The 13,850-nt window shown below is 41.7% G+C and overlaps 1 protein-coding gene across 1 annotated transcript in view; it reads left to right on the forward strand.

Moving 5' to 3' along the window:
- The first annotated feature begins 1,315 nt into the window (after positions 1-1,315).
- Positions 1,316-13,850, forward strand: part of CHST15 (carbohydrate sulfotransferase 15) — a 131,475-nt gene continuing 118,940 nt past the window's right edge. The window contains exon 1 of the mRNA XM_082267347.1: positions 1,316-1,473. The gene's annotated coding sequence lies outside the window, so the exon portion shown is untranslated. The remainder of the gene's footprint in view (positions 1,474-13,850) is intronic.

Below are 13,850 nucleotides of genomic sequence, written 5' to 3' on the forward strand. Positions count from 1 at the left end.
CTTGGCCACTCATGATCTTGTCACCAGTTGGCCGGTTTGCCTTTTTAGGACCACTTTTGTTAGGTCCTCCTGACCACTGCAGTCTGGGAACATTCCACAAGAGCTGCAGTTTTGGAGTTTCTCTAAACCACTCGCCTAGCCATTACTATTTGACCTTTGTCAAAATCACTCAAATCATAATGCTTGCCCATTTTTTCTGCTTTCAACACATCAACTGCAGGGACAACATGTTCACTTGCAGTCTAATATATCCCACCCAATTACCGATGTAATTGTAACAAGAGCATCGCCCATCCATAGCAGTCTGGGAAAGGACAAGGTGGGACAAGAAGGAGATTCTTTGGAACACAAAGGTGGCGCAATATTGGGGACCGTGTTAGCGGAATAGAGCTGGTCTTAGGGTGATATCAGGCAACCTGGCCACCCCTCTTTGTCCGGATGAAAGAATCTGACTGTCTCCTGTTGGGATTTAAATGCTCAAATTTACCAATATCCGGTAAGCAGCTTTAATGTTGGTGGAGGATTGAGCACTCATGGTGGACGGCACATATATTTCAGCTTCACTTTGTATCACATCCCTTGAATGGGCTCTTGGGCTCTTATTAGAGACTTTATTTATTGCACTCATTTACTTTCTGCACTTTGGTTATTTTTATTTTTTATTTCTATTCACTTAAATTGGTTATTTGATCATCAATATTTTATTGTGTACAATTTTTGGTCACCTGTTAATTTGATTATTTGATCACACTTTATTTGTATTATATTAGTAGTGATTTGTGATTGATCACATATGATTAATCAACCTTTTAGTTTATTTAGCGCAGCTTGTTTATTATTATTATTGTATATTTGGTGATATCACACTGGAAGCTGCAGATTTTTATTTTTTACATTAGCGCGGTTATATTTTTTGATAATATTCACTTTGTATATCAGTGATCATAATGTTATGGCTGATCAGTGTATTGTAGTGTGTAAGAATACATATGCCTCCTCTATTTGCTTTCGTGTAATAGAGCCGACCTGCCGCAGCTTTAACAATAAAAAACCTGCCAGAGCAAATGTTTTATTGTTGTTTTCTCCAATATTTATTGATTCATTTATTTTTAGCAACACTGTTGAGGATGTTGTTGAAAATTATTTACTTTTTCTGAACATTGTTGCTTTCCATTTCAGGACTAAACTGCTGCTGAATTCCTAGAATAGCATCACTGGTCCTCTTCTTGGAGCTTCTACTTCATACAGTACGGTAATTGTAGTTCAGTGGGCTGGGCTTGGCTGACGTTTGGGGGCGTGCCCCTGCGAGCCTCTTGCAAGCAGCACAGGCATCTCTTCTTTAGACAGGCAGATAGAGGATCCTCCCAGAGATGCTGTCTGGCTGGGCACTCCACACACATCTGCCAGTCCCAGGCTGGGGGGATGCAGGCTGCACAGGGACATAGACTGGGAAGGCATGGAGTCCATGCACAGGTAACTTGTGTGTCTCTGCATGACACTCATCACTTACAACTTCAATTCTTTATTGCAGTGTCCATGGGCATGATCACTCACATTCAGGGTGCAAGATTGCAAGAGGGATTCTAGATTGCTGATTGTTGTATTGTGTTGTATTGTAGATTGCTGTTATTGTAATATCAATAGTTACATGATAATATACTGGGATCATACAATAGTTACATGATGACACGTTGGGATCATACAATAGTTACATGATAGCACACTGGGATCATACAATAGCTACATAATAATATACTGGGATCATACAATAGTTACATGATAATACACTGGGATCATACAATAGTTACATGATAATACACTGGGATCATACAATAGTTACATGGTGATACACTGGGATCATACAATAGTTACATGATAATACACTAGGATCATACAATAGTGACATGATAATACATTGGGATCATACAATAGTTACATGATGATACACTGGGATCATACAATAGTTACATGATATTACACTAGGATCATACAATAGTGACATGATAATACATTGGGATCATACAATAGTTACATGATGATACACTGGGATCATACAATAGTTACATGATTACACACTGGGATCATACAATAGTTACATGATGATACACTGGGATCATACAATAGTTACATGATGATACACTGGGATCATACAATAGTGACATGATAATACATTGGGATCATACAATAGTTACACGATAATACACCGGGATCATACAATAGTTACATGATTACACACTGGGATCATACAATAGTTACATGATGACACACTGGGATCATACAATAGTTACATGATGACACATTGGGAATCAAGCAATAGTTACATGGTAATACACTGGGATCATACAATAGTTACATGATGACACTCTGGGATCATACAATAGTTACATGATGACACATTGGGATCATACAATAGTTACATGATGATACACTGGGATCATACACTAGTTACATGATGATATGCTGGGATCATACAATAGTTACATGATAATACACTGGAATCATACAATAGTTACATGATAATACACTGGGATCATACAATAGTTACATTAAACACATTGGGATCATACAATAGTTACATGATAATACACTGGGATCATACAATAGTTACATGATAATACACTGGGATCATACAATAGTTACATGATGACACACAGGAATCGTACAATAGTTACATGATAATACACTGGGGTCATACAATAGTTACATTAAACACATTGGGATCATACAATAGTTACATGATAATACACTGGGATCATACAATAGTTACATTAAACACATTGGGATCATACAATAGTTACATGATAATATACTGGGATCATACAATAGTTACATGATAATACACTGGAATCATACAATAGTTACATGATAATACACTGGGATCATACAATAGTTACAATAAACACATTGGGATCATGCAATAGTTACACGATGATACACTGGGATCATACACTAGTTACATGGTAATATACTGGGTTCATACAATAGTTACATGATTACACACTGGGATCATACAATAGCTACATAATAATAATACACTGGGATCATACAATAGTTACATGATAATAAACTGGGATCATACAATGGTTACATTAAACACATTGGGATCATACAATAGTTACAAGGTGATACACTGGGATCATACACTAGTTACATGATAATATACCGTGATCATACATTAGTTACATGATAATACACTGGGATCACACACTAGTTACATGATGATATACTGTGATCATACAATAGTTACATGATAATATACTGTGATCATACAATAGTTACATGATAATACACTGGGATCACACACTAGTTACATGATAATACACTGGGATCACACACTAGTTACATGATGATATACTGTGATCATACAATAGTTACATGATAATAAACTGGGTTCATACAATAGTTACATGATGACACACTGGGATCATACAATAGCTACATAATAATACACTGGGATCATACAATAGTTACATGATAATATACTGGGATCATACAGTAGTTACATGATGATACACTGGGATCATACAATAGTTACATGATGGCACATTGGGATCACCCAATAGTTACAAGATGATACACTAGGATCATACAATAGTTACATGATGATATACTGTGATCATACAATAGCTACATAATAATACACTGGTATCATACAATAGCTACATAATAATACACTGGGATCATACAATAGCTACATGATGATACACTGGGATCATACAATAGCTACATAATAATACACTGGGATCACACAATAGTTTCATGATGACACATTGGGATCACCCAATAGTTAAAAGATGATACACTGGGATCATACAATAGTTACATGATAATATACTGGAATCATCCAGTATATATCCAGAATACTACATTCACACAATAGTTACACAATGAATACTACATTCACACAATAGTTACATGATGATCATTCTAAGGAATTACTCATTTGGATGACATGCATGGTGTAATGGTTGCTGGATAAAGTGAAAGCTGCATTTCACTGGAACTGTATTTGATTGAAGCGCCAGTCCCAGTTTCACAAGAATTGTTCCTGGAAATGTGTGCTGTGGGTTAAATATTACTTCATTGCCCTGGTTGTGATTGAGGAGAGCTGCACATTCATACACTGACATTTTCTGCATGTGAGAATCTGTTTTTACAGATGTGACCTGTCTGTGACTTCCAATGTAACATATATGACGTATCTGGATTTCCAGGGATGCTCGTCCTCTGGGTTGGAATAGTGCATTGCCTGGAAAGTGTCCCTGGAAATGATTTTATAGTTTTGGTAAAAGTGCCATCTGTTGTGTCTGCTCTTTTTAGCGTACAATGAGCTCTTAAGGCCCGTACACACGTACCGATCGTCGGCATACAAACGTCGGTGGACGAAGGATCTGCCGATTGTACGCGTGTTAGTATGGTGCCTCCGACAGATGTCTGCGCACAATCCGCGGACAAAAGTCTTTCTTGCAAACATGAAAATATTTGTATGCCGACACCAGAACGGACGATTGTTCGCCTGTCAGTACAGAATTCGGCCGACAGACCGCAGATTTGCAAGACTGGGCATGCTCAGAAAATAGAAAACACAGGGAAAGTTAACCATTACATGACATCACTTCTGCAGTCGGCGGACAAAATTCTTGTGCTGTCCTTGTGCTGTCTTTGCACTTTTCAGCAGACACCGACATCCCGGGGAGAAAAGAGGAACATTTGTATGCCGACCATCGGTACGTGTGTACGGGGCTTAAGAGAACTCCACTGGGATGTAAGACTTTCACTGCTGAAGGGAGATTTCACCTTTGCTGGGTCTTGTAGTCCCATAAAGGGGATCAAGGATCTTTTTGCTTGATACTGTCTGATAGTATGTGGTTGTTAATCACTTTGTCATGTCTGTGCCAGAGTTCCTAGATCTGTCCATATGCCAAAACCGTACATGGGGGTCACACTCAGCCTATAGCACCTTCAATTTACACAGAGCAAACACACACTTTCTAGGGCCAATTTAAGTTTACCACACCCATTACAATCGGATTGTACAATCCCTTTTAGGATGGCCATAAATTTAAAGATTTGCAATCGATCTGGTTACAAGCAATTCATTATCAATCAAAATATTAAACAATGCAACGCATTCAATCTACGATCTTATAAAAATGATTGATCTGTATTACAATTGGTTGTTTGACACACATATATAGGGATTTGATCAATCAGAAATGATCAATAATATTACCATCCTTGTTCAATGCTAATAATTTAGGATGGTCATATACACTTCCATAAATTATCAGTTTCTTTTACGATCAATCTCTCCCAAGGGGAAAAATAGATTTAAAGTCATGAACCCATTCGATCGATATTATACACACGGGAAAGTGGATTTTAATCAATAGTCAGAAGATAGTCATAATTTATCAACTGCATCTCTTTTTTTTTTCACCATGCAGTACTCTGATTGATCAAAATACGATCAAATTCATGAACAAAGCACCTCAGTGCTGCCGATCTATGCAACAAGATTAAGTATTTTTCACCCCGACTGAGTATTGATCAAATAGAATCTAAATTGATCAGAAGGAAAGTTATGCCTATTTGATTGTTTGCTTATTTGATCGCCTTTTTCAAATTGTGCATCCATTGGATAATACCATTGAAGTGAGGGTGGCCACCAATAGATCTATCAACAACTATGTAGTGCGAGGGCATGCCTGAATGGTTAGGTCACATATATTAAACACAAGACCCGCGGTCCGAATCCGGTCCCATGCCTTTGTCATGCTGCCCTCGCACCCAGTTTTGCAGCTGGGCAAAAACTCCATTCTGCCACCTCTGGCTCTCACCCTTCACTCCCACTTCCCACTGTCACTTGTAAACACAGACGCCTTCGGTGTTTACAAGGGACAGCTTTGCTTAGTGGCTCCTGAATGTAACAGATCCCTGCAAACATGCATGATGGAGCACTGCAAGGACAGATCTCCAGAGAGAGAGAACGATCTCCCTGCAAGGCGTGCCACCCACACAGGGAGGTGAAAAGAGCTGGGCCAGGTAGGAAAGAGAGAGATGCGCACCCCTCCCCTGAACCCTGCACTCTGTAAATAGCGCACCCCTGAACCCTGCACTCTTTAAATAGTGCACCCCTGAACCCTTCACTCTGCTCATAGCGCACCCCTGAACCCTTCACTCTGCTCATAGCGCACCCCTGAACCCTGAACTCTGTAAATAGCGCACCCCTGACCCCTTCACTCTGCTCATAGCGCACCCCTGAACCCTGAACTCTGTAAATAGCGCACCCCTGACCCCTTCACTCTGCTCATAACGCACCCCTGAACCCTGAACTCTGTAAATAGCGCACCCCTGAACCCTGCACTATTTAAATAGCTCACCCCTGAACCCTTCACTCTGCTCATAGCGCACCCCTGAACCCTGCACTGTGTAAATAGCGCACCCCTGACCCCTTCACTCTGCTCATAGCGCACCCCTGAACCCTGAACTCTGTAAATAGCGCACCCCTGACCCCTTCACTCTGCTCATAATGCACCCCTGAACCCTGAACTCTGTAAATAACGCACCCCTGAACCCTGCACTCTTTAAATAGCGCACCCCTGACCCCTTCACTCTACTCATAGCACGCCCTTGAACCCTTCACTCTGTAAATAGCGCACCCCAGAACCCTGCACTCTGCACATAGCGCTCCCTTGAACTCTGCACCCTGTAAAATAGCACACCCCTGAACCCTGCACTCTTTACGTAGCGCAGTCTTGAACCCTGCTCTCTGCTTATAGTGCACCCCTGAACCCTGAACTCTGTAAATAGCGCACCCCAGATACAACTGGTCCTTTGAGGGCAGCCATACTGCTGATGCAGTTTGTGTTGAAATTGAGTTTGAAACCCTTGGGTTAGGTACTCATAGCACATCGTTTCAGTAAACGTAAACTTTATTGTACAAACATTGTAACATGACTCTTAGAACGGAGTCAATTACCCTAGCAGCATGTCCTTGGAATGTGGGAGGAAACCGATTAATGCACAGGGAGAACATGCAGACTCCATGCAGATAGTGTCCTGGCCAGAACTCAATCCTGGGACCCAATGCTGCAAGGCAGAACTGCTAACTGCTAAGCCACTGAGCTATTTTCTATTTGTTGTACATAATGGGGATTGAAAAAGCAGGAGCGATATATGGCATGGGGAGGAAGAGCCCTAAACGGACAAGAAGACTTCTGAACTACTCAAAAATAAGCTATTAAAGAAGTTATCAGCTTTGGGTGGACTAATGCCTAACAAATACTTAAAGCCTGCATTGGGCTACAGTATTTTTATGGGATTTTTTTTTAGTATTTGAATGATTCAGGACTGATCGGTTGAATTTCAATCAGTGCATGGCTGTCTATTGTTAGTATGACTTTTGTTACAAACAGACAATTTGTAAAACTTTTGTCAATCAGCGGCTGATCATTGTATTCTGACAGCGATGGGGAAATTCCTGCATCCACTTTGTTTGTGCAGATTAAAAAACAAATTGTTTTTTTTTCTTTTGTTTCCTGCTTTTTTGTTTTTAGCCGTTAAAAACCAAGAGGCCCCATACAGTCAACCTTACAGGGACCCCCCCCCCCCCACGATAAACACAGTTTACTATGCTTCAGTTGTGAACAAACACAGTGAACAATCGGTACGATCACTCATTAAGTTCATTCAGGAAAGGAAGAGGCTGGTACTTATGACATATTTACCAGACCCTTCCCCCACTCACCATCCTGAAGGATTCCATTGTGTGCTTACAGCTTCTGGCAGGAGGGAGAGGAGGGAAGCGGGCAACACCACAGAGATGGGAGGAGGGGGGCACACAGGGGGTCTGGACAGCAGGGGGAAACGTATGGTTCACAGGGAGGGTGGTTGTGGCAAAGGAGGCAATTACCAGAGCCGATCCCCCGTATGGCTCTCTCTCTGCAGCAGCTGAAAGTTGGTGGGAGGGAGAGGAGAAGAAGCCAGCTTTCAGCTGCTGCAGAGAGAGCCATACGGGGGATCGGTTTCAGCAATTGCCCCTTGGCAATGCTGATTACTCTGCCTTCCCACATCCGAATTACCCTGCTGCCTGAGCTTTCCTGCTGGCTTGGGCCGCGTACAGGAGGACAGGCGGTACCCCCTTATCCATGGCCCTGCTGGCAGCCCATCTATGGCCAACATAAAGGGAAACTTAAAATTATTGTGAAATCTTGTTTGTTTGTTTTTTTAAATAACAAACACGTTATACTTACCTCCTCTGTGCAGTTGGTTTTGCACAGGGCACCCCCGATCCTCCTCTGCTCAGGTCTCTGTTCACTGCTCCTAGCCCCTCTCTCCTGTTGAGTGCCCCCATAGCAAGCAGCTTGATATGGGGGCACCCGAGCCGAGCTGTAGCTCCATGTATCCATTCAGACACGGAGCTGCTGTTCGGCCCTCCTGATTGGCTAAATGACTTTGAATAACAGCCACAGAAGCCAATGGTACCGCAGCTGTGTCTCAGCCAACCAGGAGGGCTGAGGGACTCATAGACATCGCTGGACAGAGATGTGGCTCAGGTAAGTATTAGGGATACATAAAATACATTAAGATGAAAAACCTTCTGACTTTCAATCCCCTTACTGCACCCCCCCCCCCACCTTACAGACCCCACCATCTTTGATTGTCGAACGCATGTGAAAAGTGCAGAGAAGGGCAACCAAACCGATAGAAGGCATGGAGGAGCTCAGTTATTGGGAAAAATTGGAGGGACTGAATTTATTCCCTTGAGAAGAGGAGATTAAGGGGGGTTATGATGAAAAAATGTTTTAATCCCAGAATGGATTGATACTGGGGGAAAAGGGACATTGTGATACCAGAAAGAAATATTAGGAAGAGTTGATGCAAAGAAATATATAAAAGTTATCTGTTTTTGGTATAAATATTAAAAAAGATCTGTTGTTAACAAGGAGATCGTGGAAATACAAAAAACTTAGACAAATATAAAATATAAGCAATTGCAAACAATTCAGCGAGTCACTTGATGTACATTACAGTATATGGATTACAGAACTCCAGGGGTGCAACTCTTCCTAATAGTTCTTTCTGGTATAGCAATTTCCCATTTCCCCCAGTATTAATCCCTTCTGGGATTAAGACATTTTTTGCACAATTAACCTTGGGATAGAGACCACAATTTGCATTGTAGAATAGAACTGAGCATTCTCTTTTTTTGGGGGTATGATGAAATATGTACAAATAAATAAGTGGTCCATATAGTGAACAAGGGGGCACTCTATACATCTGGAGGAAAAGAGATTTAATCTCAAAATACGGAAAGGTTTCTTCACAGTAAGAGCTGTGAAAATGTGAATAGACTCCCTCCAGAGGTGGTTCTGGCCAGATCAGTAGATTGCTTTAAAATAGACCTGGATTCTTTCCTAAATGAACATGATATACCTGGATACTAACATTTATAGGTAAAGTTGTTTCAGGGAATATTTGATTGCCTCTCGGAGGATCACAAAGGATTTTTTCACCTGCTGGAGCAAATTGGATCATGCTTTGTTGGGGTTTTTTGCCTTACTCTGGATCAACTGTGGGTAAAGGATTTGTATATGGGATTGTATGATATTATTATTTATTTTTTAAGGATATATATACAGTGGGTACGGAAAGTATTCAGACCCCCTTAAATTTTTCACTCTTTGTTATATTGCAGCCATTTGCTAAAATCATTTAAGTTCATTCTTCTTCCTTATGAATGTACACATAGCACCCCATACTGACAGAAAAACACAGAATTGTTGACATTGTTGCAGATTTATTAAAAAAGAAAAACTGAAATATCACATGGTCCTAAGTATTCAGACCCTTTGCTCAGTATTTAGTAGAAGCCCCCTTTTGATCCAATACAGCCAGGAGTCTTTTTGGGAAAGATGCAACAAGTCTTTCACACCTGGATTTGGGGATCCTCTGCCATTCCTCCTTGCAGATCCTCTCCAGTTCTGTCAGGTTGGATGGTAAACGTTGGTGGACAGCCATTTTTTAGGTCTCTCCAGAGATGCTCAATTGGGTTTAAGTCAGGGCTCTGGCTGGGCCATTCAAGAACAGTCACGGAGTTGTTGTGAAGCCACTCCTTCGTTATTTTAGCTGTGTGCTTAGGGTCATTGTCTTGTTGGAAGGTAAACCTTCGGCCCAGTCTGAGGTCGAGAGCACTCTGGAGAAGGCTTTTGTCCAGGATATCCCTGTACTTGGCCGCATTCATCTTTCCCTCCATTGCAACCAGTCGTCCTGTCCCTGCAGCTGAAAAACACCCCCACAGCATGATGCTGCCACCACCATGCTTCACTGTTGGGACTGTATTGGACAGGTGATGAGCAGTGCCTGATTTTCTCCACACATACCGCTTAGAATTAAGGCCAAAAAGTTCTATTTTGGTCTCATCAGACCAGAGAATCTTATTTCTCACCATCTTGGAGTCCTTCAGGTGTTTTATTAGCAAACTCCATGCGGGCTTTCATGTGTCTTACACTGAGGAGAGGCTTCCGTCGGGCCACTCTGCCATAAAGCCCCGACTGGTGGAGGGCTGCAGTGATGGTTGACTTTCTACAACTTTCTCCCATCTCCTGACTGCATCTCTGGAGCTCAGCCACAGTGATCTTTGGGTTCTGCTTTACCTCTCTCACCAAGGCTCTTCTCCCCCGACAGCTCAGTTTGGCCGGACGGCCAGCTCTAGGAAGGGTTCTGCTCGTCCCAAACGTCTTCCATTTGAGGATTATGGAGGCCACTGTGCTCTTAGGAACCTTAAGTGCAGCAGAAATCTTTTTGTAACCTTGGCCAGATCTGTGCCTTGCCACAATTCTGTCTCTGAGCTCTTCAGGCAGTTCCTTTGACCTCATGATTCTCATTTGCTCTGACATGCATTGTGATCTGGAAGGTCTTATATAGACAGGTGTGTGGCTTTCCTAATCAAGTCCAATCAGTATACTCAAACACAGCTCGACTCAAATGAAGGTGTAGAACCATCTCAAGGATGATCAGAAGAAATGGAAAGCACCTGAGTTAAATATATGAGTGTCACAGCAAAGGGTCTGAATACTTAGGACCATGTGATATTTCAGTTTTTCTTTTTTAATAAATCTGCAACAATGTCAACAATTCTGTGTTTTTCTGTCAGTATGGGGTGCTATGTGTACATTCATGAGGAAGAAGAATGAACTTAAATGATTTTAGCAAATGGCTGCAATATAACAAAGAGTGAAAAATTTAAGGGGGTCTGAATACTTTCCGTACCCACTGTATATATCTATATATATATATTTTTTTTAATTGGTTGAACTAGATGGACTTGCATCTTTTTCAACCAGACTAATGCTGGCCATACACTAGCCAAAATACTGGACGAACTCATTTTCGAAAAACGAAAAATTGGTCGTGAGAGCATACGATCGTGCCATCAAGTGATGACCAAATTTCGAAAGATAAATCGTTTAATGGACATAAATTAATCCATTTTTCGTTCAGTTTGCCACATATACCTAGTGCAAACAGGTCGGCCGAGAAACACATTAATCTTTCAATTTATCGTTCGATTTTCAAAACTGTTCCTTCGATTTTTCGGCTCTGAAAAGTTGAAAACGAGCTTCTATATGTGCCCATTAACTGGACGAAAAATGGACAATTGGACCAAATGACAGGTTTTCGAACTATTTTTCGGCAGGTGTACGGCCAGCATAACTTTGTAACTATGTGCTGACTCGCTCTCCCCATCCTTTGGGACTTAGATCTGCGCATGTGCATGTGGCACAAACCTGGTGTGAAAAGTGCTGATTCTTTAGTGCATGTGCAGATTGGACACCAAGTCTTGCATCTCCCTCTTTGTATCGTGTTCTCACAGGCGCACCCACACATACTATACATGGATGTGCTGAAGGTCTCTGCTGGGTGCTGAAGACCGGGCATAGCCCTTCAGCAGATCTGTTCATGCGTGGATTGACTGCAACAAAGGCATGAAAGGTAGAAAACAGAAAATATCAAATTGTGGGTGAGGGAGGGGGCTGGAACCAGATACAGACAATAAGTTTTTTGGGGCAAAGGTCAGCTTTAAGTCCAATTATTAAGGGGCTCGTAGGTGAGAGGGATAAGCGTCTTCACTTATTATCACTCTTCTAACACACAGCTGGTCATCTGATTTATCAATATACAGCCCCGGTCTTGTGCCGGAGTAATAGAGAAATATTGGAGATCGGCACACAAGGGCTGCTAATACAATTCGATCTGTTCTGCCTCTGATGCGAGGAAACAGTAACATGGGAGTGTAATATCCATTTTCTCCAGATGGCACTGCAAGAGAATACCAATAAGACAGCACAGCGTGGGTTAACCCTTACCGTGACAGAGAGGGCCGATTGTTATTTATGGTATTTCATTAGGACAGGCATACATTGGAGAATAGACTGGTGAACAGTGCTGTAATATGGAGCTGCCCATCACAGGTCACTTTTTATCCCTTACAAGATGTCTCCACTGCTCAGCACTACAAAGGAGGCATGCTTAAAGTAAACTTGGAGTATAGACAACATTTTGGAAAGAGTAAAGGTCCGTACGCATGATAAGAAAATCGGAAGTAGAATTTTGTCCGAAGAACTATTTGCCAATTTTAGGTTAGTTAGTACAGTGATTTCGACAGCCGATTACGAATTTTTGGAGGACAAAAGCTGGATGTGCAGGCTATAAAATTTTAACGTAAACACAACGTCCAATTTTGGTTTAATTAGTACAGTTTTCATCGGAAAAAAATTGTAAGAGCAAGACTACGCATGCTCGGAAATGAAAGAATACATACATAACAATTCAACACTTTACTTTACTTCTAAAGTTGAATTCGGTCATATGAGAATTTTCGTAAGGAAGTAACCTCTTCACTTTCGATATGAGAATAGCATGCATCAAAAAAATGGATGAAAATATGTCCGATAATCTGATCGTGTGTACGAGGCTTAAGCCTCAGTTCACACTGCTCTGACCCCATTGTCATGTGATTTCCAGTGACAATGGGAATCTAAGTTGCATTAAAGTGGCATCAAAGTAGTGCAGGAACCTTTTTAAAAGTTGCTGTTACTTGAGACTGGAATGGCCACTATTGAAATGAATGTGTTTTCACTTGTCATGCGACTTAAGTTGCATGCCAAGTCGCATCAGTGTGAACGGGGGCTAATAGAGGGCTATGCCCCTGTCATTTTGTTTTGCCATCTGTGTCCCTATGGGGATATCTTCCTTCACTTCTTGTTCCATAAGCAAAACAGGAAGTGAGAGGAAACCCCTCCAAGGTTAGGGAATCCTAAGCTGTCACCAGAGCTAGTGTTCCCATTGAAAGATTTCCCCCCTATTCCTGTTCTGGTGACAACCTAAAATTTGGAGCTTTCTTTGACTTTCACTCTCAGTGATAACGGTAAAAAGGATAAGTAGAGAGAATGAATCTCCCCAATGGGGGCACAGACAGCAAAAAAAGCCTGACAGGTGTTCTAACCCTTCCCCACTCTAAGCAAAACTAAAAAAGTTTTGCCTTTAACTACCTGCCGCCCACGCTATAGCCTATATACGGCTACAGCGCGGACTCGAATTTCCGGGAGGCCGTCTTTAAGCCTCCCAGTGACAGGCTCCCCGCGCTCTCCCGCGAGCGCGCATCGGGGAAAATCTGTGTCGGCCGTGTCCCTTGGACACAGCCAATCACAGATCGTGCTGAATGGCCAATCACAGCGGCCATTTACCACGTGATCGGACCGTGCAATGAGAGATGATCTCATATGTAAACATATGAGATCATCTCTCATTGCCAGCTCTCTTCCTCACACAGAGACTGCAGTGTG

This window comes from Pelophylax lessonae (genome assembly GCF_965119305.1).
Source record: "Pelophylax lessonae genome assembly, chromosome: 9".
In the NCBI taxonomy this organism is placed as follows: Eukaryota; Metazoa; Chordata; class Amphibia; order Anura; family Ranidae; genus Pelophylax; species Pelophylax lessonae.